Source organism: Dermacentor silvarum, chromosome 1, assembly GCF_013339745.2.
Source record: "Dermacentor silvarum isolate Dsil-2018 chromosome 1, BIME_Dsil_1.4, whole genome shotgun sequence".
In the NCBI taxonomy this organism is placed as follows: Eukaryota; Metazoa; Arthropoda; class Arachnida; order Ixodida; family Ixodidae; genus Dermacentor; species Dermacentor silvarum.
In genome coordinates, this window is record NC_051154.1 from 60,419,602 (window position 1) to 60,446,813 (window position 27,212).

General features: G+C 46.8%; 1 long non-coding RNA gene across 1 annotated transcript; it reads right to left on the reverse strand.

Moving 5' to 3' along the window:
- Nucleotides 1-2,629: 2,629 nt before the first annotated feature.
- LOC125946111 (uncharacterized) lies at nucleotides 2,630-27,212 on the reverse strand. The gene is made up of 3 exons (XR_007467413.1): nucleotides 26,924-27,212; nucleotides 16,589-17,493; nucleotides 2,630-7,135 (listed from the first exon to the last, which is right to left on the reverse strand). It is a non-coding gene; the product is annotated as an uncharacterized LOC125946111 (long non-coding RNA).

The following is a 27,212-nucleotide window of genomic DNA, read 5'->3' on the forward strand; positions in this document are numbered from 1 at the left end:
ACAAATATCACTCTTGATTCGCCTTTTTAAAATGGAAGTTATGCCTTGGCAGCTCCCATTTAAGTACATTGGTCAGTGTCTTTCAGTAGAAGAAAATTATTACAACACACCGAACTGGCAATTCAGCCTGCGCAACATGCTTCATGGGTACCAAATCATGCTGCAAGCAGCGAGGTCGCAGTGCCCTCATGCACATCATGGTGTCATGCTTCTCAGTGTACAGATTGCACTTTGTAAGAATCCACACTAAATAGAGTGCAGCAGGCCCAACAAAGAATTGAACTCGACTCCTCGCAGGAAGTCCAAGGTGCCATCAATATGGGGCAACAAATGAACATAGCACTTGCACATAATCTTATAGGGCAATGCTAGTTTATAACCATGTCAAGCAAAGTGAACTTGAGTAGCCCCCTTCAGGTTTACACAAACAAGACAAAGGCACACTAAAGAGAAATAACTTAATCAGTTTAGACTAATAAAGTACTCTTTCAAAATACTATTTTCATGGATTTTGTGGTAAAACATTGATTAGTACAGAAATAAGAGTCAAAATTTTCTGTTTTTGGAACGGCAAAAAAAGGAAACAATCTCAGCACAGCATCAAATCTCAAACAGCAATCTCAGCAACAGCACATCAGTGTGACCTCAGAGATTTCAAATAATTTTTTAATATTTGGGCCATTACGACTCAGTAAAATTTATTTAAACTTGCTAATTTCAGTCTTTCGTTTTTTTAGAATGCAATGCAGTTGATTTTTACTGATAAAAAATGAACTAGGTCTGAGCAGACACCGTCAGAACCAATGACGTCACAGCGAGCTGGTGCAGGAGGCAGTGTCGCAAACCATCTTTTGTCTTTGCGTCTTTTCTGGCTTATCAAGCATCCTTTTACCGTTTTTTGTATTGTAGGAAGGTAATTTGCCAATACAGCTCAAATAATTTTTCTCTAAAGTGTCCCTTTAACAAGTCTGCCACCGGTGGCCCAAAGACAAGGGTGCACCGCAAGAGTGAGTTGCCTTAAAGATTGTGTCTCATTGCCATGAACAGGAGAGGCCACAGCACGAAGAGAAAAAGTAAACCCCTTCATTGACCTCACTCCACAACTCATCCATGTTTACGCCTCATGAGAGTGGCTTGTTGGGGTAGTTGGTACATGGTTATACTAGGAGAATGCCAGCAAACTTGAAAAAAAAAACAAAAAAAAAAAACACGAACAGCCACTTTCACGATGTTATGTCTATGTCTGCCCCCCCCCCTCTCGATTTTTCCATTTTTCAAGTTTGCTGGAATTCTTCTAGTATAACTATGTTTACGCCTACTGGGAAAGTTCAGCAAGTCCAGCCACCTGCTTGACACAACCTACTACTTGAAGCCAACACCCAGCTTTGAACACAATGAAGCAATAAGAGTAGAGTTCTCTGTAGAGTTCGCGTGAGCAAATTTTATGGAGTATTTTATGGAGAGGTTCATGGGCTGCGGGAGAATGGCATCACACCACCATGAAGCGTGTTGTCTCCTTTTTGATCAATGACACAGTTTTCAGCAGCTGGCACACTGCCTGGGCCCTGGCACGATGAGGCATATGTAGCAATATCAGGGTGGTGCACGACTGCTGACATGCAGCCGGCAGGTGCCCTCGATTTGTTTTGTGGTGAGCTAGACTGAGTTACACAAAGCACTATGGAATGAAAAATTCACCATGTTGGTAGAACTGATGGTGTCAATGACAAGTCAAGCTGCTGGTTGAGCACATGAGGAGGAAGCTGCTGATTATTGAGGTGTCCATGACACTCACTACAATGTAGAAATGTAGGACAAGAAAACAAAATGGGAATGGAAATGTCACCAAATCAACTCTGAATGGTGACAGTTAACAATGAGAGCAGAAAGTGCTTACGACTAACACAGTCTTCAAAAGGCATAGACGCCACAGTGCTGGCGCGGACTGCTGTGAGCAACGAGTCAATGACATGCATGTGATTGGTCGATACCATCAGATTTTTGTTGAATGTGCCGCAACAGGTGGTGTACAAAACAAACAGTTATTTTCATTTCAGATGAAGGGTGCTTCCAGCGCCCTTTGTATCGTATCGATGCCCTGATAAGCTGATACGAAAAGTTGTTTCGGAGTTGGCACTTGGATATTCATGCCATTGATGCTGTCAGATACAGCCGTGGAGGACTAGGAGAAAGTACAGTCAACTCTCTTGACCGTCTTTCACCGGAAGAGCTCAGGCAGAGTTTCAGAGAAGCGAACAAAAAGATCAAGGAGGACTACTCTGTTTGTGTTTGGTCTGAAAATAAACCTCGTTGAGTGGCTTAAGGGCACCGAAGTTTACGAAAGTAGAGACAAGGTTGTAGAATGAATCTGTCTTGAACAATTCCATTACAGCGTTCCACAGCTGCAACAGCTGCACAACTGCTGCACAGCTGCAACCAAAGCCTTACAGGCTTTGGTTGCAGGACAGAGAGGCCGTAGTCCCGGTAGAAAAAGCAGCTCAGCTAGCTGATGAGTATGCGTTGCAGTGAAGACTCACTGCCAAGGATGGGCATTCAGATGAAAGGGATAAACCGAGAAAGTATCACCCCCCCCCCCCCCAAAAAAAAAAAAAAAAAAAAAAACATGCACAGGTGAAGCCTACCGAGCAGGTCGAATCTGTGAAAAAGACCCCAGAAACAGCCCGGATAACTGCGCTAGTCACTCCACGGAGGAAGTGACAGTGAAGGTAATCACGAAATAATTAGAGAAGAGACAACCCGTATGGTGTTAAATTTGTGACGGACTAGGGCACTATGCTTCGCAATGTAAGAAAAAGGCAGTAGTACTTCCATACAGTAGTGGAAGCAACGAAAGTTTGGAGCTTCTTCGTCCATATCTTCAGGAGATGCAGGTAAACGGAAAAGCATGTAGGGTATTAGGGATAGCAGAGGGACCATGGTCCTAGTTCACCCTTGTTTAGTATGAGCCGAAGACTTTACAGAGGAAGTAACTTGGATTAAGGCAGTACTAGAAGAGCATAGTGTGTGCCTGCCGGTAGCACGAGTGACATTTGTTGGCTCATTTAATTGTTGCACAAGTGCGGTCAGGAGTTCGGAGAAGAATATGCATTAGCCCACTCGCAAGCCCGCCAGATTACTGCTAAGCTAATGAAGAATCTGAGATCAGACGTAGCAGGACACGATGAAGCCCTTCCCAAAATAGAGATTATGACCAATTGAGGGAAAAGCAAACAGTGCGACAGTGGAGGTGCCAGTTGAAATAATACTCGAAGGAAACTAGCGTAACACAGAAACAACGTCAGTAGAAATGAAAGCTGTGGAAAAGGGCTCGGTGCTGTCACTTGCCTCTAGGAGCTTTGACAGGCTATTGCAGGCAGATAGAGTGCTGCTCAGTGCAGAGCAAAAGAAAGCCTGAGTCTAACATGTTTGCACTTCGACAAGAAAGAGGGTATCGCTAGATGCAATGTAACCAACCACGAAAACAGAAGAGTCCTGTACAGACACTACAGAGATTGTATAGGCCAGATTCTTGATCAGCTAATTGTACCAGGTATCGAGCTGATCTGACTTTGTGGCACAGAAATGGCTGGTTGGGTCATCTAGGAATCAACAAAACAAAAGAGAGGCTTTTGTTAGAATATTACTGGCCTGGATGTTTTAAGGATGTCGAGAACTATGTAAGATCGTGTGATGCGTGTTGGCGAGTTGAGAAGCCGGGAGATAAATGCAAAACGCCTTTAAAGTTGGTTCCCCTGATCTCAGTCGTTCCGACGACTGGTAATCAACACAGTGGGGCCTTTGCCGCAGAGCAGAGAAGGCCTTTCGACTATGACATACCTTTCCATGTTTCTCTCCCGCCATGTCACAGGATGTACCCATACTTTCTCTCCACTCAGATGTGAGCACTAACACGCAGTTCGCGAACTCCCAAGTGGTTCTGCCATCTACCGTGTATTTCTAGAAGCTCAGTTTTTGTAAATTCTGAAAGGGTTGCTTTTTCATCACTCCTTCTCTAACAAGGAGCGATGAAGAGAAGGAGCCCACCTAGTAAAAGAGCATGTCTTCTTCTAGGTGGGCATAGCTCGATGTGTTTTATGTGCTCATTGTAATATACCGTGTTCCCCGGTAGAGGGCCTCAGGGAATGACAGACACTGTATATTTAAGGACACCATTTTGCAATAAAGTCATTCTCACACATGCCTCAGTACCTGACATGGTATCAGAAGTGGCAGCTTTATCGTGCTAATTTTGGCTAGCCTCAAGCCGCCGGACCTCTTCGACTTCACCAGCCCCAGTGACTGGCCCACCTGGATAGAAGACTACAGCTACGCGTTGAGCCTCCAGGAAAAGGATGGCAAAAAACAAGCAAGAACGTTGCTGTACACCATGGGTCGGAAGGCACGCAAAATTTTACCGTTATGCTACAAGAGCTCGAACGTTTTGATGCTGTTAAACAGAAGTTTCAAGTGCACTTTGTTCATACAAAGAACGTGGTTTATGAGAGCGCACGCTTCAACCAGCGCAAACAAGAGACAGGCAAAATAGTCGGCGAGTTTGTCACCACTCTTAACGAGCTTGTAAGCTGCTGCAAATTCAAAGAAAGAGTGCATGGTTCGCGACAGGATTGTAGTTGGCTTCCGGGATGAGGAGAGGCTCTTCAAATGGACCCGAAGCTTACTTTGGCAACCGCAGTCACCAGGGGTAGGATTAGCGAGACTGTAAAGAAACAACAAAGCGAGCTGAAAGTGCTAGTAGAGCCTGCAGCCGGCGACGCAGACAAAAACAGAAGAAAGCCAAAACAAGGCAAGCCGATCACCAGCCGAAAGCCAGAGGCCAGACTCAAGTCATGCAGATATTGTGGCCGAGAATTCCAGATTCATTCTGAATGCCCTACCAAAAATGTAACTTGCCGTTTTTGTCATGACTGGGACAGTGTCACGTTGGAACCAGAACAGCCTATGGTTCACGATGGTGTGATTTCAGTGGAACCAGAGGACGAGAAGAATACCATACCTGATGAAAATCAAAAGCTGGAGCAGAGCAAGCATGTTTCCTCTTTGGACATTTCCTCTTCGAACAGTGATCATCTGCAGTGGCTTGAACAACTCGAATGGGAGAACGAGCAGCTAAAACAGCACCTCACCTGAGAAACATATGCCGACAGACTAGGTCGAGCCATATCGTGAAGAAGCCTTGTTGGATAGGTTTTGATGAGTTAGTGGTGTTCTCAGTGAACAGGTGCTTTGATGAGTGAGTGGTGTTTTCAGTGAACTGTTTGTACTCATTCCCAAAAGCTGGAATAGAGCAAGGACGTTTCCTCTTTGGACATTTATCCTTTGAACAGTGATCATATCTGCAGTAGCTTGAACAACTACAATGGGAGAACGAGCAGCTAAAAAAGCACCTCACCTCAGAAACATATGCCGACAAACTAGGTCGAGCCACGTCGTGAAGAATCCTTGTTGGCTAGGTTTTGATGAGTTAATGGTGTTCTCGGTGAACTGAGGCTTTGATCAGTGGTGTTTTCAGTGAACTGTTTGTACTAATTCCCAAGAGCTGGAGCAGACCAAGGTTGTTTCCTTTTTGGACCTTTCCCCTTCGAACAGTGATCATCTGCACTGGCTTCAATAACTTTAATGGAAGAACGAGCAGCTAAAGAAGCACCTATTTCTGAATCACTTTCCAAATTGGTTGTCTTGGTGAAGACCATTCAGCAACTGCTACCCAAGCGAGAGAAATGTGACAAAAACAATCCCAGGAACAGCTGCGAGAAAAGTGCAGACACTTTTCCCGCAGCGATCAGTGCAGACACTGCCTGAGTACCAAGGTCCTACACTCTTCAAACAAGCAGTGGCACCATGCATCATAAAAGGCAAGTGATTGCCTTACCCAGCCAATCACCGGAACCCATACGAACGGAGGCATGGACAGGCAACCCCATCGTCATCCAGCTACAGCAGTGGGACACCCGGTCACCATGTGTTTGTGAAGGTCAGGACAGCAACACATGCTGACAGACTAGGTCAGTGTTGTCTCCTGTACATATTTTACCTGGTTTCGGTTTCAATGTTTAGGTGGGCAACACTGTGTCCCTGTGCTTGTATATATTGGTGGAACGTCTATTAAAGAGTCAGTATGCAACACGCGGCCGGTGTGCTGTTCACGTCACTCCTCCACCACAATGACGATGAGGATGGCGCCAGTTCGTATGTATCTCTGTCTGTCTGTTGAAGCCCAACGATAGGGCTTCATGCTTTCAAGAATGAACAGAAGGCCTAGACAAACTATATTTAGGATAAATCAAAGCAGGGTCAACCACAGCTTGGCAGAAAACTGTCACTCTTAACAAGTTAACCTTTAACTTCAAAGTCAACAATGGCACGGATGTGATTGCAATTGCACACGACCAGTATGATTTTAACATCACATGATCCATCCAGGCAACAAAACAGCATCTGATAGGCCCAGGCCAGACAGCGATCACCACTGTTGGCTACATCAATGCAGCAATTGCCTGGCGAGGCACTAAAATCCACGAAACAGTTGTTAACATCAAAGGATTAAAAGAAGTGCTGCTTAGTCGGCCAGCCATAGAGTCACTTGACATTCTGCAACGCCCTCTCAAGTTGGTTGAAACATGCAAGAAAGCAACTGACGTTTCTGACCTTCTGGCTCCATACCCCAAGCTAATGTCCCGGCTTGGACTCATGAAGACAGTGTACTGCATAAAAGTCAAGAACGATGCCAAACCCTAAGCAGTCACCTATACACTAGGTGCATGCCACTTCCACTACCACCACTTTTAAAAGAGCTAAAGAGGTTGGAGGAGATGTGAGTCACCCAGAAGGTAGAGCAAGCAAGAAAATGTTCTTTCCCAATAGTCATTGCACGGTAAAAGAACAACAAGGTCCAGATCTGCATTGACTATGGCCAGCTGAATCAGCAGATATCATTCGTGAATATGCGCCTAAGCCTACAGTCGACAAGTGCATGGCAAAACTAGCAGGTGCAACAGTTTTCAGCCTCCTAGATGCGCGAGCAGGGTACTGTTTCTTTGGCCAAGGACTCTCGCAAGTGTACATCCTTCATCAGACTAGTTGGGAGGTTCCAGTTCTTGACACTTCTCTTCGGAACCTCCACGGCACCAGAGTTGTACTGACGTGAGATGCTCCAAGTGGTGGAAGGAGTGGACGGAGTGAAGTTTCTGCAAGACGACATCGTCTCAGGAAAGACAATTAGAGAACATGATACTAATCTACGGCGAGTGTTAAAGAATTTGCAAGACACAGGTGTTACCCTCAACAATTACAAGTGCTCTTTTCGTCAAACCGAAGTCGCATGCCTAGGGCATGGTTATCTTGCAATAGGCATCGCACCAAGTCGGATAAAGTCAAGGCCATCAACCAGCTTGACCCACCACTAGACATATCAGAAGTCAGGTCTCTGTTGGGCTTCACAAACCATCTGGCGTCCCCTCATTGGCGATGGGACGAAGGATTACTACAAGTTTCTCACTTGTGATGGGACGAAGGATAACTACAAGTTTCTCACTTGTATTTTTTTTTTTGAAGGACACTAAAACATCAAGATTTCTTGCAGGCGCTCACATACACAGTTTGCTTACGCTATGGGCGTGCGCACCGGTTGCTATGCTGCAAGTGAGTTCAGTGGCCATTCCTCCCATGTGGACTATACTGCCCAAGTGCCGAATCAGAATCAGAGTCATTGGAAGGCAGCTTTTCAGACGAGGAACTACTTCTAAACAGTTCGTACTAGGAAACGAACCAAGAAGCAACTTCTCAAATCCATGTGCGGCGTGAAGACGCTGACTGAGACGAAAGTGACTTTTCACCCTTATTGTTTCTACTTGTAGCCCCTCATTCTGGAAAAGCATCCAGTTCTACATTATTACTTCAAGGTTTTTTTTTTTTTGTTCGACGAAGATTTCATTTCGCAGATCATGAGAAACCAACAAGCATGCAAATCGGAAGGTTTGCCAGTGTGGTCTGGCCTGAAAGTCGCGATTTGGGTCATGGCTGGAGATGGGATGTTACAGAAGTTTACTCCTTTCCCACGAAACACAAAACCTCTTAAAGCATCTTGAAACGGCTACAAACGGCTATAGATGTCTTGGTCTACAAGACCACAAATAGAATTTCTTCTAAACATAGCCTAAGTGCCTAAAGTATACTAGTATATGGTCTATTTGCGGTAACAACTCACTACTACTGTTACCAGAGTCTATTTTGTTAAACGCATTCAGAATGTCTAACTCAGGAACTTTTTTAGATGTTTTTGTCTAAAAGTGCATAACATGCCAGACGGAATGTTTAAGAGTACGGTTACTGTCGGCGTTACGAACAACTCCGACTTCAAAAAGACGCCACAGATAAATGCACTCATAATAAGAAGCAACATAACAAGCTGGCTTCATTGTTGAATAATTTCACACCGGAACTTCAACAATCAAATGTGTATAATCGTTTTCAATCCAGCGCGCACACACGTACGACGCCTGGAAACCATTATTCCACGCTCGCGCAGTATGCAGGAGCTGACAGCTGGCACGAAACGCCGGTGTCAAAGTGATCGGTGTCACAGAGCAGCCACCGGGGCGCGATCACTTTAGCGGTAGTCAAGTAGACAGGCTCTAAATTTGTCAGGCATCCCATACCGTGCTGGCAACACTGGGAGGCAGGACGGCTGGCGTACGCATTGTCTCGTTCGTGGGTTCGTGTGCTAGTTGTGTGCTGTTATAAGCTGTTCTATACATTTATTTGATATCAGCTGGAGTCACTTAACTGTGCAAACGCTGTTTGCCATGTGTTTAGCACCAGTGCTTGGTGAAATCGGCTATATTGTGTCTTTTCGCCGACGGATTACTACCACAATGACGGGATCTGCATTCGCTGTATTATCGTTTTCAATCCAGCGCGCACACACGTACGACGCCTGGAAACCATTATTCCACGCTCCCGCAGTATGCAGGAGCTGACAGCTGGCACGAAACGCCGGTGTCAAAGTGATCGGTGTCACAGAGCAGCCACCGGGGCACGATCACTTTGGCGGTAGTCAACTAGACAGGCTCTACATTTGTCACGCATCCCATACCGTGCTGGCAACACTGGGAGGCAGGACGGCTGGCGTACGCATTGTCTCGTTCGTGGGTTCGTGTGCTAGTTGTGTGCTGTTATAAGCTGTTCTATACATTTATTTCATATCAGCTGGAGTCATTTAGCTGTGCCAACGCTGTTTGCCATGTGTTTAGCATCAGTGCATGGTGAAATCGGCTGTATTGTGTCTTTTCGCCGACGGATTACTACCACAATGACGGGATCTGCGTTCGCCGCCTTCATTATCGATGCGCCTTTGTACGTCACACGTTTGGATAGCACTTTTCCAGGTAAGTGAAATACTTTGCACTTCGTTTCTTGTCAACAATAGCTGAATTTCTTTTAGGTGTTAACCACGACAATTATTGATGGTTGGGCTCTTCTGCCGTGCCGGTTTTTGTCAGCTTTATTTTTATACAAGGGTTATTTTTATACCATGCATCGTAATAGAAGGCAAGCGATTGCCTTACCTAGTCCATCACCGGTACCTAGTCCATACGAACGGAGGTGTGGACAGGCAGCCCCACCACCATCCAGCTACAGCAGTGGGACACCCGGTCAGCATGTGTTTGTGAAGGTCAGGACAGAAACATATGCTCACAGACTAGGTCGGTGTTGTATCCTGTACATAATTTACCTGGTTTCGGTTTCAATGTTTAGGTGGGCAACACTGTGTCCCTGTGCTTGTATATATTAGTGGAACATCTATTAAAGCGTCAGTATGCACACGCAGCCGGTGTGCTGGTAACGTCACTCCTCCAATACAATAGCGACGAGGATGCCATCAGTTCGTATGTATTTCCCGGGAGATAACCAGCCACGCTTACCCGATGGCTTTCGAGGGCATTGCTCCGCGGGATCGTTCCTTCCGACGCCGGGTCGCCCCGTGCAGCCATGGTCGCGATGGCACAACATATTTGATTGAGGTCTACCTGCTGGCATCCGGTGCTTCCAAGATTCCCCCAGGGCGATGCAAGGCTCTTCTACTACATTTCTTGGGACCCAGAGGTCAACAACTTTTCAAGACCCTCTCTGTTTTGCAGGCAGCAGAGAAGACAGAGGAGGAGAAAGAGACCGCAGCTACGCTGGACATGTAAGACTCCGCCATAGCTGCACTGTCCAAGCACTTCGATACCACCTGCAACCTGGTCCTCGACCGTAACCGATTTCACCGCCGGTTTCAGTCCCCAGGAGAGTCTGTTCAAGAGTACATGACCGCAATTACAGAGCTCACAGCGATGTGCTTATTTAAATCGCAAGAATAATTACGAAACCAGTTCGTTGCCGGTGTGTCCTCGCATCGTATTCGGGAACGTCTTCTGTTGAAAGGGTCTTCTCTTTCATTCAACAAAGCAGTTCTTCTCTAGTCAAATCGAGCATGCTGCCATGGAAAAGAAGGAATATTCCATTTCTGTGCAACCAGTATCTGCGCATACTGTCACACAAGGCAGTTCATCAGCGTCGTCACCGCATTCACGGCCACGTGCTCACACTTTCGGTCAGCTTGATAAGCCGAACAAGGCAGCTACGCATGGGAACCACCCCCCATCTCGAGTGTGCCGTCCCTCGAATTCGCAGCAACACGCAAATTCTCCCCACTGCTTCAGATGTGGCTCCAGCCGGCACCGCGCCTCATGGCCAGCTGCCCAGCTAATAGAGAAAAATGTTTACCTGGTTTCGGTTTCAATGTTCACGTGGGCAACACTGTGTCCCTGTGCTTGTATATATTGGTGGAACGTCCTTTAAAGAGTCAGTATGCAACACGCGGCCGGTGTGCTGTTCACGTCACTCCTCCACCACAATGACGATGAGGATGGCGCCAGTTCGTATGTATCTCTGTCTGTCTGTTGAAGCCCAACGATAGGGCTTCATGCTTTCAAGAATGAACAGAAGGCCTAGACGAACTATATTTAGGAGAAATCAAAGCAGGGTCAACCACAGCTTGGCAGATAACTGTCACTCTTAACAAGTCACCTTTTAACTTCAAGGTCAACACTGGCACGGATGTGACTGCAATTTCACACGACCAGTATGATTTTAACATCACAGGATCCATCCAGGCAACAAAACAGCATCTGATAGGCCCAGGCCAGACAGCGATCACCACTGTTGGCTACATCAATGCAGCAATTGCCTGGCGAGGCACTAAAATCCACGAAACAGTTGTTAACATCAAAGGATTAAAAGAAGTGCTGCTTAGTCGGCCAGCCATAGAGTCACTTGACATTCTGCAGCGCCCTCTCAAGTTGGTTGAAACATGCAAGAAAGCAAGTGACGTTTCTGACCTTCTGGCTCCATACCCCAAGCTAATCTCCCGGTTTGGACTCATGAAGACAGTGTACTGCATAAAAGTCAAGAACGATGCCAAACCCTAAGCAGTCACCTATACACTAGGTGCATGCCACTTCCACTACCACCACTTTTAAAAGAGCTAAAGAGGTTGGAGGACATGTGAGTCACCCAGAAGGTAGAGCAAGCAAACAAATGTTCTTTCCCAATAGTCATTGCACGGTAAAAGAACAACAACGTCCAGATCTGCATTGACTATGGCCAGCTGAATCAGCAGATATCATTCGTGAATATGCGCCTAAGCCTACAGTCGACAAGTGCATGGCAAAACTAGCAGGTGCAACAGTTTTCAGCCTCCTAGATGCGCGAGCAGGGTACTGTTTCTTTGGCCAAGGTATCTCGCAAGTGTACATCCTTCATCAGACTAGTTGGGAGGTTCCAGTTCTTGGCACTTCTCTTCGGAACCTCCACGGCACCAGAGTTGTACCGACGTGAGATGCTCCAAGTGGTGGAAGGAGTGGACGGAGTGAAGTGTCTGCAAGACGACATCGCCTCAGGAAAGACAATTAGAGAACATGATACTAATCTACGGCGAGTGTTAAAGAATTTGCAAGACACAGGTGTTACCCTCAACAATTACAAGTGCTCTTTTCGTCAAACCGAAGTCGCATGCCTAGGGCATGGTTATCTTGCAATAGGCATCAGCACCAAGCCGGATAAAGTCAAGTCTCTGTTGGGCTTCACAAACCATCTGGCGTCCCCTCATTGGCGATGGGACGAAGGATTACTACAAGTTTCTCACTTGTCTTTTTTTTTTTTTTTTTGAAGGACACTCAACCATAGAGATTTCTTGCAGGCGCTCACATACACAGTTCGCTTACGCTATGGCCGTGCGCGCCGATTGCTATGCTGCAAGTGAGTTCAGTGGCGATTCCTCCCATGTGGACTATACTGCCCAAGTGCCGAATCAGAATCAGAGTCATTGGATGGCAGCTTTTCAAACGAGGAACTACTTCTAAACAGTTCGTACTAGGAAACCAACCAAGAAGCAACTTCTCAAAACCATGTGCGGCGTGAAGACGCTGACTGAGACGAAAGGGACTTTTCCCCCTCATTGTTTCTACTTGTAGCCCCTCATTCTGGAAAAGCATCCAGTTCTACATTAGCACTAGATGAAAAAGAAGTCGACTACTTCAAGGTTTTTTTTTTTTTTTTTTTTTGACGAAGAGTTCATCTCGCAGTACACGAGAAACCAACAAGCATGCAAATCGGAAGGTTTGCCAGTGTGGTCTGGCCTGAAAGTCGCGATTTGGGTCATGGCTGAAGATGGATGTTGCAGAAGTTTACTCCTTTCCCACGAAACACAAAACCTCTTAAAGCATCTTGAAACGGCTACAAACGGCTATAGATGTCTTGGTCTACAAGACCACAAATAGAATTTCTTCTAAACATAGCCTAAGTGCCTAAAGTATACTAGTATATGGTCTATTTGAGGTAACAACTCACTACTACTGTTACCAGAGTATTTTGTTAAACGCATTCAGAATGTCTAACTCAGGAACTTTTTTAGATGTTTTTGTCTAAAAGTGCATAAAATGCCAGACGGAATGTTTAAGAGTACGGTTACTGTCGGCGTTACGAACAACTCCAACTTCAAAAAGACGCCACAGATAAATGCACTCATAATAAGAAGCAACATAACAAGCTGGCTTCATTGTTGAATAATTTCACACCGGAACTTCAACAATCAAATGTGTATAATCGTTTTCAATCCAGCGCGCACACACGTACGACGCCTGGAAACCATTATTCCACGCTCGCGCAGTATGCAGGAGCTGACAGCTGGCACGAAACGCCGGTGTCAAAGTGATCGGTGTCACAGAGCAGCCACCGGGGCGTGATCACTTTAGCGGTAGTCAAGTAGACAGGCTCTAAATTTGTCAGGCATCCCATACCGTGCTGGCAACACTGGGAGGCAGGACGGCTGGCGTACGCATTGTCTCGTTCGTGGGTTCGTGTGCTAGTTGTGTGCTGTTATAAGCTGTTCTATACATTTATTTGATATCAGCTGGAGTCACTTAACTGTGCAAACGCTGTTTGCCATGTGTTTAGCACCAGTGCTTGGTGAAATCGGCTATATTGTGTCTTTTCGCCGACGGATTACTACCACAATGACGGGATCTGCGTTCGCTGTATTATCGTTTTCAATCCAGCGCGCACACACGTACGACGCCTGGAAACCATTATTCCACGCTCCCGCAGTATGCAGGAGCTGACAGCTGGCACGAAACGCCGGTGTCAAAGTGATCGGTGTCACAGAGCAGCCACCGGGGCACGATCACTTTGGCGGTAGTCAACTAGACAGGCTCTACATTTGTCACGCATCCCATAGCGTGCTGGCAACACTGGGAGGCAGGACGGCTGGCGTACGCATTGTCTCGTTCGTGGGTTCGTGTGCTAGTTGTGTGCTGTTATAAGCTGTTCTATACATTTATTTCATATCAGCTGGAGTCATTTAGCTGTGCCAACGCTGTTTGCCATGTGTTTAGCATCAGTGCATGGTGAAATCGGCTGTATTGTGTCTTTTCGCCGACGGATTACTACCACAATGACGGGATCTGCGTTCGCCGCCTTCATTATCGATGCGCCTTTGTACGTCACACGTTTGGATAGCACTTTTCCAGGTAAGTGAAATACTTTGCACTTCATTTCTTGTCAACAATAGCTGAATTTCTTTTAGGTGTTAACCACGACAATTATTGATGGTTGGGCTCTTCTGCCGTGCCGGTTTTTGTCAGCTTTATTTTTATACAAGGGTTATTTTTATACCATGCATCGTAATAGAAGGCAAGCGATTGCCTTACCTAGTCCATCACCGGAGGTGTGTACCTAGTATGTATGTACCTGTGTATGTACCTAGTCCATACGAACGGAGGTGTGGACAGGCAGCCTCACCACCATCCAGCTACAGCAGTGGGACACCCGGTCAGCATGTGTTTGTGAAGGTCAGGACAGAAACATATGCTCACAGACTAGGTCGGTGTTGTATCCTGTACATAATTTACCTGGTTTCGGTTTCAATGTTTAGGTGGGCAACACTGTGTCCCTGTGCTTGTATATATTAGTGGAACATCTATTAAAGCGTCAGTATGCACACGCAGCCGGTGTGCTGGTAACGTCACTCCTCCAATACAATAGCGACGAGGATGCCATCAGTTCGTATGTATTTCCCTGGAGATAACCAGCCACGCTTACCCGATGGCTTTCGAGGGCATCGCTCCGCGGGATCGTTCCTTCCGACGCCGGGTCGCCCCGTGCAGCCATGGTCGCGATGGCACAACATATTTGATTGAGGTCTACCTGCTGGCATCCGGTGCTTCCAAGATTCCCCCAGGGCGATGCAAGGCTCTTCTACTACATTTCTTGGGACCCAGAGGTCAACAACTTTTCAAGACCCTCTCTGTTTTGCAGGCAGCAGAGAAGACAGAGGAGGAGAAAGAGACCGCAGCTACGCTGGACATGTAAGACTCCGCCATAGCGGCACTGTCCAAGCACTTCGATACCACCTGCAACCTGGTCCTCGACCGTAACCGATTTCACCGCCGGTTTCAGTCCCCAGGAGAGTCTGTTCAAGAGTACATGACCGCAATTACAGAGCTCACAGCGATGTGCTTATTTAAATCGCAAGAATAATTACGAAACCAGTTCGTTGCCGGTGTGTCCTCGCATCGTATTCGGGAACGTCTTCTGTTGAAAGGGTCTTCTCTTTCATTCAACAAAGCAGTTCTTCTCTAGTCAAATCGAGCATGCTGCCATGGAAAAGAAGGAATATTCCATTTCTGTGCAACCAGTATCTGCGCATACTGTCACACAAGGCAGTTCATCAGCGTCGTCACCGCATTCACGGCCACGTGCTCACACTTTTGGTCAGCTTGATAAGCCGAACAAGGCAGCTACGCATGGGAACCACCCCCCCATCTCGAGTGTGCCGTCCCTCGAATTCGCAGCTACACGCAAATTCTCCCCACTGCTTCAGATGTGGCTCCAGCCGGCACCGCGCCTCATGGCCAAGCTGCCCAGCTAATAGAGAAAAATGTTTTACCTGGTTTCGGTTTCAATGTTCACGTGGGCAACACTGTGTCCCTGTGCTTGTATATATTGGTGGAACGTCCTTTAAAGAGTCAGTATGCAACACGCGGCCGGTGTGCTGTTCACGTCACTCCTCCACCACAATGACGATGAGGATGGCGCCAGTTCGTATGTATCTCTGTCTGTCTGTTGAAGCCCAACGATAGGGCTTCATGCTTTCAAGAATGAACAGAAGGCCTAGACGAACTATATTTAGGAGAAATCAAAGCAGGGTCAACCACAGCTTGGCAGATAACTGTCACTCTTAACAAGTCACCTTTTAACTTCAAGGTCAACACTGGCACGGATGTGACTGCAATTTCACACGACCAGTATGATTTTAACATCACAGGATCCATCCAGGCAACAAAACAGCATCTGATAGGCCCAGGCCAGACAGCGATCACCACTGTTGGCTACATCAATGCAGCAATTGCCTGGCGAGGCACTAAAATCCACGAAACAGTTGTTAACATCAAAGGATTAAAAGAAGTGCTGCTTAGTCGGCCAGCCATAGAGTCACTTGACATTCTGCAGCGCCCTCTCAAGTTGGTTGAAACATGCAAGAAAGCAAGTGACGTTTCTGACCTTCTGGCTCCATACCCCAAGCTAATCTCCCGGTTTGGACTCATGAAGACAGTGTACTGCATAAAAGTCAAGAACGATGCCAAACCCTAAGCAGTCACCTATACACTAGGTGCATGCCACTTCCACTACCACCACTTTTAAAAGAGCTAAAGAGGTTGGAGGACATGTGAGTCACCCAGAAGGTAGAGCAAGCAAACAAATGTTCTTTCCCAATAGTCATTGCACGGTAAAAGAACAACAACGTCCAGATCTGCATTGACTATGGCCAGCTGAATCAGCAGATATCATTCGTGAATATGCGCCTAAGCCTACAGTCGACAAGTGCATGGCAAAACTAGCAGGTGCAACAGTTTTCAGCCTCCTAGATGCGCGAGCAGGGTACTGTTTCTTTGGCCAAGGTATCTCGCAAGTGTACATCCTTCATCAGACTAGTTGGGAGGTTCCAGTTCTTGGCACTTCTCTTCGGAACCTCCACGGCACCAGAGTTGTACCGACGTGAGATGCTCCAAGTGGTGGAAGGAGTGGACGGAGTGAAGTGTCTGCAAGACGACATCGCCTCAGGAAAGACAATTAGAGAACATGATACTAATCTACGGCGAGTGTTAAAGAATTTGCAAGACACAGGTGTTACCCTCAACAATTACAAGTGCTCTTTTCGTCAAACCGAAGTCGCATGCCTAGGGCATGGTTATCTTGCAATAGGCATCAGCACCAAGCCGGATAAAGTCAAGTCTCTGTTGGGCTTCACAAACCATCTGGCGTCCCCTCATTGGCGATGGGACGAAGGATTACTACAAGTTTCTCACTTGTCTTTTTTTTTTTTTTTTTTGAAGGACACTCAACCATAGAGATTTCTTGCAGGCGCTCACATACACAGTTCGCTTACGCTATGGCCGTGCGCGCCGATTGCTATGCTGCAAGTGAGTTCAGTGGCGATTCCTCCCATGTGGACTATACTGCCCAAGTGCCGAATCAGAATCAGAGTCATTGGATGGCAGCTTTTCAAACGAGGAACTACTTCTAAACAGTTCGTACTAGGAAACCAACCAAGAAGCAACTTCTCAAAACCATGTGCGGCGTGAAGACGCTGACTGAGACGAAAGGGACTTTTCCCCCTCATTGTTTCTACTTGTAGCCCCTCATTCTGGAAAAGCATCCAGTTCTACATTAGCACTAGATGAAAAAGAAGTCGACTACTTCAAGGTTTTTTTTTTTTTTTTTTTTGACGAAGAGTTCATCTCGCAGTACACGAGAAACCAACAAGCATGCAAATCGGAAGGTTTGCCAGTGTGGTCTGGCCTGAAAGTCGCGATTTGGGTCATGGCTGAAGATGGATGTTGCAGAAGTTTACTCCTTTCCCACGAAACACAAAACCTCTTAAAGCATCTTGAAACGGCTACAAACGGCTATAGATGTCTTGGTCTACAAGACCACAAATAGAATTTCTTCTAAACATAGCCCAAGTGCCTAAAGTATACTAGTATATGGTCTATTTGCGGTAACAACTCACTACTACTGTTACCAGAGTATTTTGTTAAACGAATTCAGAATGTCTAACTCAGGAACTTTTTTAGATGTTTTTGTCTAAAAGTGTATAAAATGCCAGACGGAATGTTTAAGAGTACGGTTACTGTCGGCGTTACGAACAACTCCAACTTCAAAAAGACGCCACACATAAATGCACTCATAATAAGAAGCAACATAACAAGCTGGCTTCATTGTTGAATAATTTCACACTGGAACTTCAACAATCAAATGTGTATAATCGTTTTCAATCCAGCGCGCACACACGTACGACGCCTGGAAACCATTATTCCACGCTCGCGCAGTATGCAGGAGCTGACAGCTGGCACGAAACGCCGGTGTCAAAGTGATCGGTGTCACAGAGCAGCCACCGGGGCGCTGATCACTTTAGCGGTAGTCAAGTAGACAGGCTCTAAATTTGTCAGGCATCCCATACCGTGCTGGCAACACTGGGAGGCAGGACGGCTGGCGTACGCATTGTCTCGTTCGTGGGTTCGTGTGCTAGTTGTGTGCTGTTATAAGCTGTTCTATACATTTATTTGATATCAGCTGGAGTCACTTAACTGTGCAAACGCTGTTTGCCATGTGTTTAGCACCAGTGCTTGGTGAAATCGGCTATATTGTGTCTTTTCGCCGACGGATTACTACCACAATGACGGGATCTGCGTTCGCTGTATTATCGTTTTCAATCCAGCGCGCACACACGTACGACGCCTGGAAACCATTATTCCACGCTCCCGCAGTATGCAGGAGCTGACAGCTGGCACGAAACGCCGGTGTCAAAGTGATCGGTGTCACAGAGCAGCCACCGGGGCACGATCACTTTGGCGGTAGTCAACTAGACAGGCTCTACATTTGTCACGCATCCCATAGCGTGCTGGCAACACTGGGAGGCAGGACGGCTGGCGTACGCATTGTCTCGTTCGTGGGTTCGTGTGCTAGTTGTGTGCTGTTATAAGCTGTTCTATACATTTATTTCATATCAGCTGGAGTCATTTAGCTGTGCCAACGCTGTTTGCCATGTGTTTAGCATCAGTGCATGGTGAAATCGGCTGTATTGTGTCTTTTCGCCGACGGATTACTACCACAATGACGGGATCTGCGTTCGCCGCCTTCATTATCGATGCGCCTTTGTACGTCACACGTTTGGATAGCACTTTTCCAGGTAAGTGAAATACTTTGCACTTCGTTTCTTGTCAACAATAGCTGAATTTCTTTTAGGTGTTAACCACGACAATTATTGATGGTTGGGCTCTTCTGCCGTGCCGGTTTTTGTCAGCTTTATTTTTATACAAGGGTTATTTTTATACCATGCATCGTAATAGAAGGCAAGCGATTGCCTTACCTAGTCCATCACCGGAGGTGTGTACCTAGTATGTATGTACCTGTGTATGTACCTAGTTCATACGAACGGAGGTGTGGACAGGCAGCCCCACCACCATCCAGCTACAGCAGTGGGACACCCGGTCAGCATGTGTTTGTGAAGGTCAGGACAGAAACATATGCTCACAGACTAGGTCGGTGTTGTATCCTGTACATAATTTACCTGGTTTCGGTTTCAATGTTTAGGTGGGCAACACTGTGTCCCTGTGCTTGTATATATTAGTGGAACATCTATTAAAGCGTCAGTATGCACACGCAGCCGGTGTGCTGGTAACGTCACTCCTCCAATACAATAGCGACGAGGATGCCATCAGTTCGTATGTATTTCCCGGGAGATAACCAGCCACGCTTACCCGATGGCTTTCGAGGGCATCGCTCCGCGGGATCGTTCCTTCCGACACCGGGTCGCCCCGTGCAGCCATGGTCGCGATGGCACAACATATTTGATTGAGGTCTACCTGCTGGCATCCGGTGCTTCCAAGATTCCCCCAGGGCGATGCAAGGCTCTTCTACTACATTTCTTGGGACCCAGAGGTCAACAACTTTTCAAGACCCTCTCTGTTTTGCAGGCAGCAGAGAAGACAGAGGAGGAGAAAGAGACCGCAGCTACGCTGGACATGTAAGACTCCGCCATAGCGGCACTGTCCAAGCACTTCGATACCACCTGCAACCTGGTCCTCGACCGTAACCGATTTCACCGCCGGTTTCAGTCCCCAGGAGAGTCTGTTCAAGAGTACATGACCGCAATTACAGAGCTCACAGCGATGTGCTTATTTAAATCGCAAGAATAATTACGAAACCAGTTCGTTGCCGGTGTGTCCTCGCATCGTATTCGGGAACGTCTTCTGTTGAAAGGGTCTTCTCTTTCATTCAACAAAGCAGTTCTTCTCTAGTCAAATCGAGCATGCTGCCATGGAAAAGAAGGAATATTCCATTTCTGTGCAACCAGTATCTGCGCATACTGTCACACAAGGCAGTTCATCAGCGTCGTCACCGCATTCACGGCCACGTGCTCACACTTTCGGTCAGCTTGATAAGCCGAACAAGGCAGCTACGCATGGGAACCACCCCCCATCTCGAGTGTGCCGTCCCTCGAATTCGCAGCTACACGCAAATTCTCCCCACTGCTTCAGATGTGGCTCCAGCCGGCACCGCGCCTCATGGCCAAGCTGCCCAGCTAATAGAGAAAAATGTTTACCTGGTTTCGGTTTCAATGTTCAGGTGGGCAACACTGTGTCCCTGTGCTTGTATATATTGGTGGAACGTCCTTTAAAGAGTCAGTATGCAACACGCGGCCGGTGTGCTGTTCACGTCACTCCTCCACCACAATGACGATGAGGATGGCGCCAGTTCGTATGTATCTCTGTCTGTCTGTTGAAGCCCAACGATAGGGCTTCATGCTTTCAAGAATGAACAGAAGGCCTAGACGAACTATATTTAGGAGAAATCAAAGCAGGGTCAACCACAGCTTGGCAGATAACTGTCACTCTTAACAAGTCACCTTTTAACTTCAAGGTCAACACTGGCACGGATGTGACTGCAATTTCACACGACCAGTATGATTTTAACATCACAGGATCCATCCAGGCAACAAAACAGCATCTCATAGGCCCAGGCCAGACAGCGATCACCACTGTTGTCTACATCAATGCAGCAATTGCCTGGCGAAGCACTAAAATCCACGAAACAGTTGTTAACATCAAAGGATTAAAAGAAGTGCTGCTTAGTCGGCCAGCCATAGAGTCACTTGACATTCTGCAACGCCCTCTCAAGTTGGTTGAAACATGCAAGAAAGCAACTGACGTTTCTGACCTTCTGGCTCCATACCCCAAGCTAATGTCCCGGCTTGGACTCATGAAGACAGTGTACTGCATAAAAGTCAAGAACGATGCCAAACCCTAAGCAGTCACCTATACACTAGGTGCATGCCACTTCCACTACCACCACTTTTAAAAGAGCTAAAGAGGTTGGAGGACATGTGAGTCACCCAGAAGGTAGAGCAAGCAAACAAATGTTCTTTCCCAATAGTCATTGCACGGTAAAAGAACAACAACGTCCAGATCTGCATTGACTATGGCCAGCTGAATCAGCAGATATCATTCGTGAATATGCGCCTAAGCCTACAGTCGACAAGTGCATGGCAAAACTAGCAGGTGCAACAGTTTTCAGCCTCCTAGATGCGCGAGCAGGGTACTGTTTCTTTGGCCAAGGTATCTCGCAAGTGTACATCCTTCATCAGACTAGTTGGGAGGTTCCAGTTCTTGGCACTTCTCTTCGGAACCTCCACGGCACCAGAGTTGTACCGACGTGAGATGCTCCAAGTGGTGGAAGGAGTGGACGGAGTGAAGTGTCTGCAAGACGACATCGCCTCAGGAAAGACAATTAGAGAACATGATACTAATCTACGGCGAGTGTTAAAGAATTTGCAAGACACAGGTGTTACCCTCAACAATTACAAGTGCTCTTTTCGTCAAACCGAAGTCGCATGCCTAGGGCATGGTTATCTTGCAATAGGCATCAGCACCAAGCCGGATAAAGTCAAGTCTCTGTTGGGCTTCACAAACCATCTGGCGTCCCCTCATTGGCGATGGGACGAAGGATTACTACAAGTTTCTCACTTGTCTTTTTTTTTTTTTTTTTTGAAGGACACTCAACCATAGAGATTTCTTGCAGGCGCTCACATACACAGTTCGCTTACGCTATGGCCGTGCGCGCCGATTGCTATGCTGCAAGTGAGTTCAGTGGCGATTCCTCCCATGTGGACTATACTGCCCAAGTGCCGAATCAGAATCAGAGTCATTGGATGGCAGCTTTTCAAACGAGGAACTACTTCTAAACAGTTCGTACTAGGAAACCAACCAAGAAGCAACTTCTCAAAACCATGTGCGGCGTGAAGACGCTGACTGAGACGAAAGGGACTTTTCCCCCTCATTGTTTCTACTTGTAGCCCCTCATTCTGGAAAAGCATCCAGTTCTACATTAGCACTAGATGAAAAAGAAGTCGACTACTTCAAGGTTTTTTTTTTTTTTTTTTGACGAAGAGTTCATCTCGCAGTACACGAGAAACCAACAAGCATGCAATCGGAAGGTTTGCCAGTGTGGTCTGGCCTGAAAGTCGCGATTTGGGTCATGGCTGAAGATGGATGTTGCAGAAGTTTACTCCTTTCCCACGAAACACAAAACCTCTTAAAGCATCTTGAAACGGCTACAAACGGCTATAGATGTCTTGGTCTACAAGACCACAAATAGAATTTCTTCTAAACATAGCCTAAGTGCCTAAAGTATACTAGTATATGGTCTATTTGAGGTAACAACTCACTACTACTGTTACCAGAGTATTTTGTTAAACGCATTCAGAATGTCTAACTCAGGAACTTTTTTAGATGTTTTTGTCTAAAAGTGCATAAAATGCCAGACGGAATGTTTAAGAGTACGGTTACTGTCGGCGTTACGAACAACTCCAACTTCAAAAAGACGCCACAGATAAATGCACTCATAATAAGAAGCAACAAGCTGGCTTCATTGTTGAATAATTTCACACCGGAACTTCAACAATCAAATGTGTATAATCGTTTTCAATCCAGCGCGCACACACGTACGACGCCTGGAAACCATTATTCCAAGCTCGCGCAGTATGCAGGAGCTGACAGCTGGCACGAAACGCCGGTGTCAAAGTGATCGGTGTCACAGAGCAGCCACCGGGGCGTGATCACTTTAGCGGTAGTCAAGTAGACAGGCTCTAAATTTGTCAGGCATCCCATACCGTGCTGGCAACACTGGGAGGCAGGACGGCTGGCGTACGCATTGTCTCGTTCGTGGGTTCGTGTGCTAGTTGTGTGCTGTTATAAGCTGTTCTATACATTTATTTGATATCAGCTGGAGTCACTTAACTGTGCAAACGCTGTTTGCCATGTGTTTAGCACCAGTGCTTGGTGAAATCGGCTATATTGTGTCTTTTCGCCGACGGATTACTACCACAATGACGGGATCTGCGTTCGCTGTATTATCGTTTTCAATCCAGCGCGCACACACGTACGACGCCTGGAAACCATTATTCCACGCTCCCGCAGTATGCAGGAGCTGACAGCTGGCACGAAACGCCGGTGTCAAAGTGATCGGTGTCACAGAGCAGCCACCGGGGCACGATCACTTTGGCGGTAGTCAACTAGACAGGCTCTACATTTGTCACGCATCCCATAGCGTGCTGGCAACACTGGGAGGCAGGACGGCTGGCGTACGCATTGTCTCGTTCGTGGGTTCGTGTGCTAGTTGTGTGCTGTTATAAGCTGTTCTATACATTTATTTCATATCAGCTGGAGTCATTTAGCTGTGCCAACGCTGTTTGCCATGTGTTTAGCATCAGTGCATGGTGAAATCGGCTGTATTGTGTCTTTTCGCCGACGGATTACTACCACAATGACGGGATCTGCGTTCGCCGCCTTCATTATCGATGCGCCTTTGTACGTCACACGTTTGGATAGCACTTTTCCAGGTAAGTGAAATACTTTGCACTTCATTTCTTGTCAACAATAGCTGAATTTCTTTTAGGTGTTAACCACGACAATTATTGATGGTTGGGCTCTTCTGCCGTGCCGGTTTTTGTCAGCTTTATTTTTATACAAGGGTTATTTTTATACCATGCATCGTAATAGAAGGCAAGCGATTGCCTTACCTAGTCCATCACCGGAGGTGTGTACCTAGTATGTATGTACCTGTGTATGTACCTAGTCCATACGAACGGAGGTGTGGACAGGCAGCCTCACCACCATCCAGCTACAGCAGTGGGACACCCGGTCAGCATGTGTTTGTGAAGGTCAGGACAGAAACATATGCTCACAGACTAGGTCGGTGTTGTATCCTGTACATAATTTACCTGGTTTCGGTTTCAATGTTTAGGTGGGCAACACTGTGTCCCTGTGCTTGTATATATTAGTGGAACATCTATTAAAGCGTCAGTATGCACACGCAGCCGGTGTGCTGGTAACGTCACTCCTCCAATACAATAGCGACGAGGATGCCATCAGTTCGTATGTATTTCCCGGGAGATAACCAGCCACGCTTACCGATGGCTTTCGAGGGCATCTGCTCCGCGGGATCGTTCCTTCCGACGCCGGGTCGCCCCGTGCAGCCATGGTCGCGATGGCACAACATATTTGATTGAGGTCTACCTGCTGGCATCCGGTGCTTCCAAGATTCCCCCAGGGCGATGCAAGGCTCTTCTACTACATTTCTTGGGACCCAGAGGTCAACAACTTTTCAAGACCCTCTCTGTTTTGCAGGCAGCAGAGAAGACAGAGGAGGAGAAAGAGACCGCAGCTACGCTGGACATGTAAGACTCCGCCATAGCATCACTGTCCAAGCACTTCGATACCACCTGCAACCTGGTCCTCGACCGTAACCGATTTCACCGCCGGTTTCAGTCCCCAGGAGAGTCTGTTCAAGAGTACATGACCGCAATTACAGAGCTCACAGCGATGTGCTTATTTAAATCGCAAGAATAATTACGAAACCAGTTCGTTGCCGGTGTGTCCTCGCATCGTATTCGGGAACGTCTTCTGTTGAAAGGGTCTTCTCTTTCATTCAACAAAGCAGTTCTTCTCTAGTCAAATCGAGCATGCTGCCATGGAAAAGAAGGAATATTCCATTTCTGTGCAACCAGTATCTGCGCATACTGTCACACAAGGCAGTTCATCAGCGTCGTCACCGCATTCACGGCCACGTGCTCACACTTTCGGTCAGCTTGATAAGCCGAACAAGGCAGCTACGCATGGGAACCACCCCCCCATCTCGAGTGTGCCGTCCCTCGAATTCGCAGCTACACGCAAATTCTCCCCACTGCTTCAGATGTGGCTCCAGCCGGCACCGCGCCTCATGGCCAAGCTGCCCAGCTAATAGAGAAAAATGTTTTACCTGGTTTCGGTTTCAATGTTCAGGTGGGCAACACTGTGTCCCTGTGCTTGTATATATTGGTGGAACGTCCTTTAAAGAGTCAGTATGCAACACGCGGCCGGTGTGCTGTTCACGTCACTCCTCCACCACAATGACGATGAGGATGGCGCCAGTTCGTATGTATCTCTGTCTGTCTGTTGAAGCCCAACGATAGGGCATCATGCTTTCAAGAATGAACAGAAGGCCTAGACGAACTATATTTAGGAGAAATCAAAGCAGGGTCAACCACAGCTTGGCAGATAACTGTCACTCTTAACAAGTCACCTTTTAACTTCAAGGTCAACACTGGCACGGATGTGACTGCAATTTCACACGACCAGTATGATTTTAACATCACAGGATCCATCCAGGCAACAAAACAGCATCTGATAGGTCCAGGCCAGACAGCGATCACCACTGTTGGCTACATCAATGCAGCAATTGCCTGGCGAGGCACTAAAATCCACGAAACAGTTGTTAACATCAAAGGATTAAAAGAAGTGCTGCTTAGTCGGCCAGCCATAGAGTCACTTGACATTCTGCAACGCCCTCTCAAGTTGGTTGAAACATGCAAGAAAGCAAGTGACGTTTCTGACCTTCTGGCTCCATACCCCAAGCTAATGTCCCGGCTTGGACTAATGAAGACAGAGTACTGCATAAAAGTCAAGAACGATGCCAAACCCTAAGCAGTCACCTATACACTAGGTGCATGCCACTTCCACTACCACCACTTTTAAAAGAGCTAAAGAGGTTGGAGGACATGCGAGTCACCCAGAAGGTAGAGCAAGCAAACAAATGTTCTTTCCCAATAGTCATTGCACGGTAAAAGAACAACAACGTCCAGATCTGCATTGACTATGGCCAGCTGAATCAGCAGATATCATTCGTGAATATGCGCCTAAGCCTACAGTCGACAAGTGCATGGCAAAACTAGCAGGTGCAACAGTTTTCAGCCTCCTAGATGCACGAGCAGGGTACTGTTTCTTTGGCCAAGGTATCTCGCAAGTGTACATCCTTCATCAGACTAGTTGGGAGGTTCCAGTTCTTGACACTTCTCTTCGGAACCTCCACGGCACCAGAGTTGTACCGACGTGAGATGCTCCAAGTGGTGGAAGGAGTGGACGGAGTGAAGTTTCTGCAAGACGACATCGTCTCAGGAAAGACAATTAGAGAACATGATACTAATCTACGGCGAGTGTTAAAGAATTTGCAAGACACAGGTGTTACCCTCAACAATTACAAGTGCTCTTTTCGTCAAACCGAAGTCGCATGCCTAGGGCATGGTTATCTTGCAATAGGCATCAGCACCAAGCCGGATAAAGTCAAGTCTCTGTTGGGCTTCACAAACCATCTGGCGTCCCCTCATTGGCGATGGGACGAAGGATTACTACAAGTTTCTCACTTGTCTTTTTTTTTTTTTTTTTTTGAAGGACACTCAACCATAGAGATTTCTTGCAGGCGCTCACATACACAGTTCGCTTACGCTATGGGCGTGCGCGCCGATTGCTATGCTGCAAGTGAGTTCAGTGGCGATTCCTCCCATGTGGACTATACTGCCCAAGTGCCGAATCAGAATCAGAGTCATTGGATGGCAGCTTTTCAAACGAGGAACTACTTCTAAACAGTTCGTACTAGGAAACCAACCAAGAAGCAACTTCTCAAAACCATGTGCGGCGTGAAGACGCTGACTGAGACGAAAGGGACTTTTCCCCCTCATTGTTTCTACTTGTAGCCCCTCATTCTGGAAAAGCATCCAGTTCTACATTAGCACTAGATGAAAAAGAAGTCGACTACTTCAAGGTTTTTTTTTTTTTTTTTTGACGAAGAGTTCATCTCGCAGTACACGAGAAACCAACAAGCATGCAAATCGGAAGGTTTGCCAGTGTGGTCTGGCCTGAAAGTCGCGATTTGGGTCATGGCTGAAGATGGTTGTTGCAGAAGTTTACTCCTTTCCCACGAAACACAAAACCTCTTAAAGCATCTTGAAACGGCTACAAACGGCTATAGATGTCTTGGTCTACAAGACCACAAATAGAATTTCTTCTAAACATAGCCTAAGTGCCTAAAGTATACTAGTATATGGTCTATTTGCGGTAACAACTCACTACTACTGTTACCAGAGTCTATTTTGTTAAACGCATTCAGAATGTCTAACTCAGGAACTTTTTTCGATGTTTTTGTCTAAAAGTGCATAAAATTCCAGACGGAATGTTTAAGAGTACGGTTACTGTCGGCGTTACGAACAACTCCAACTTCAA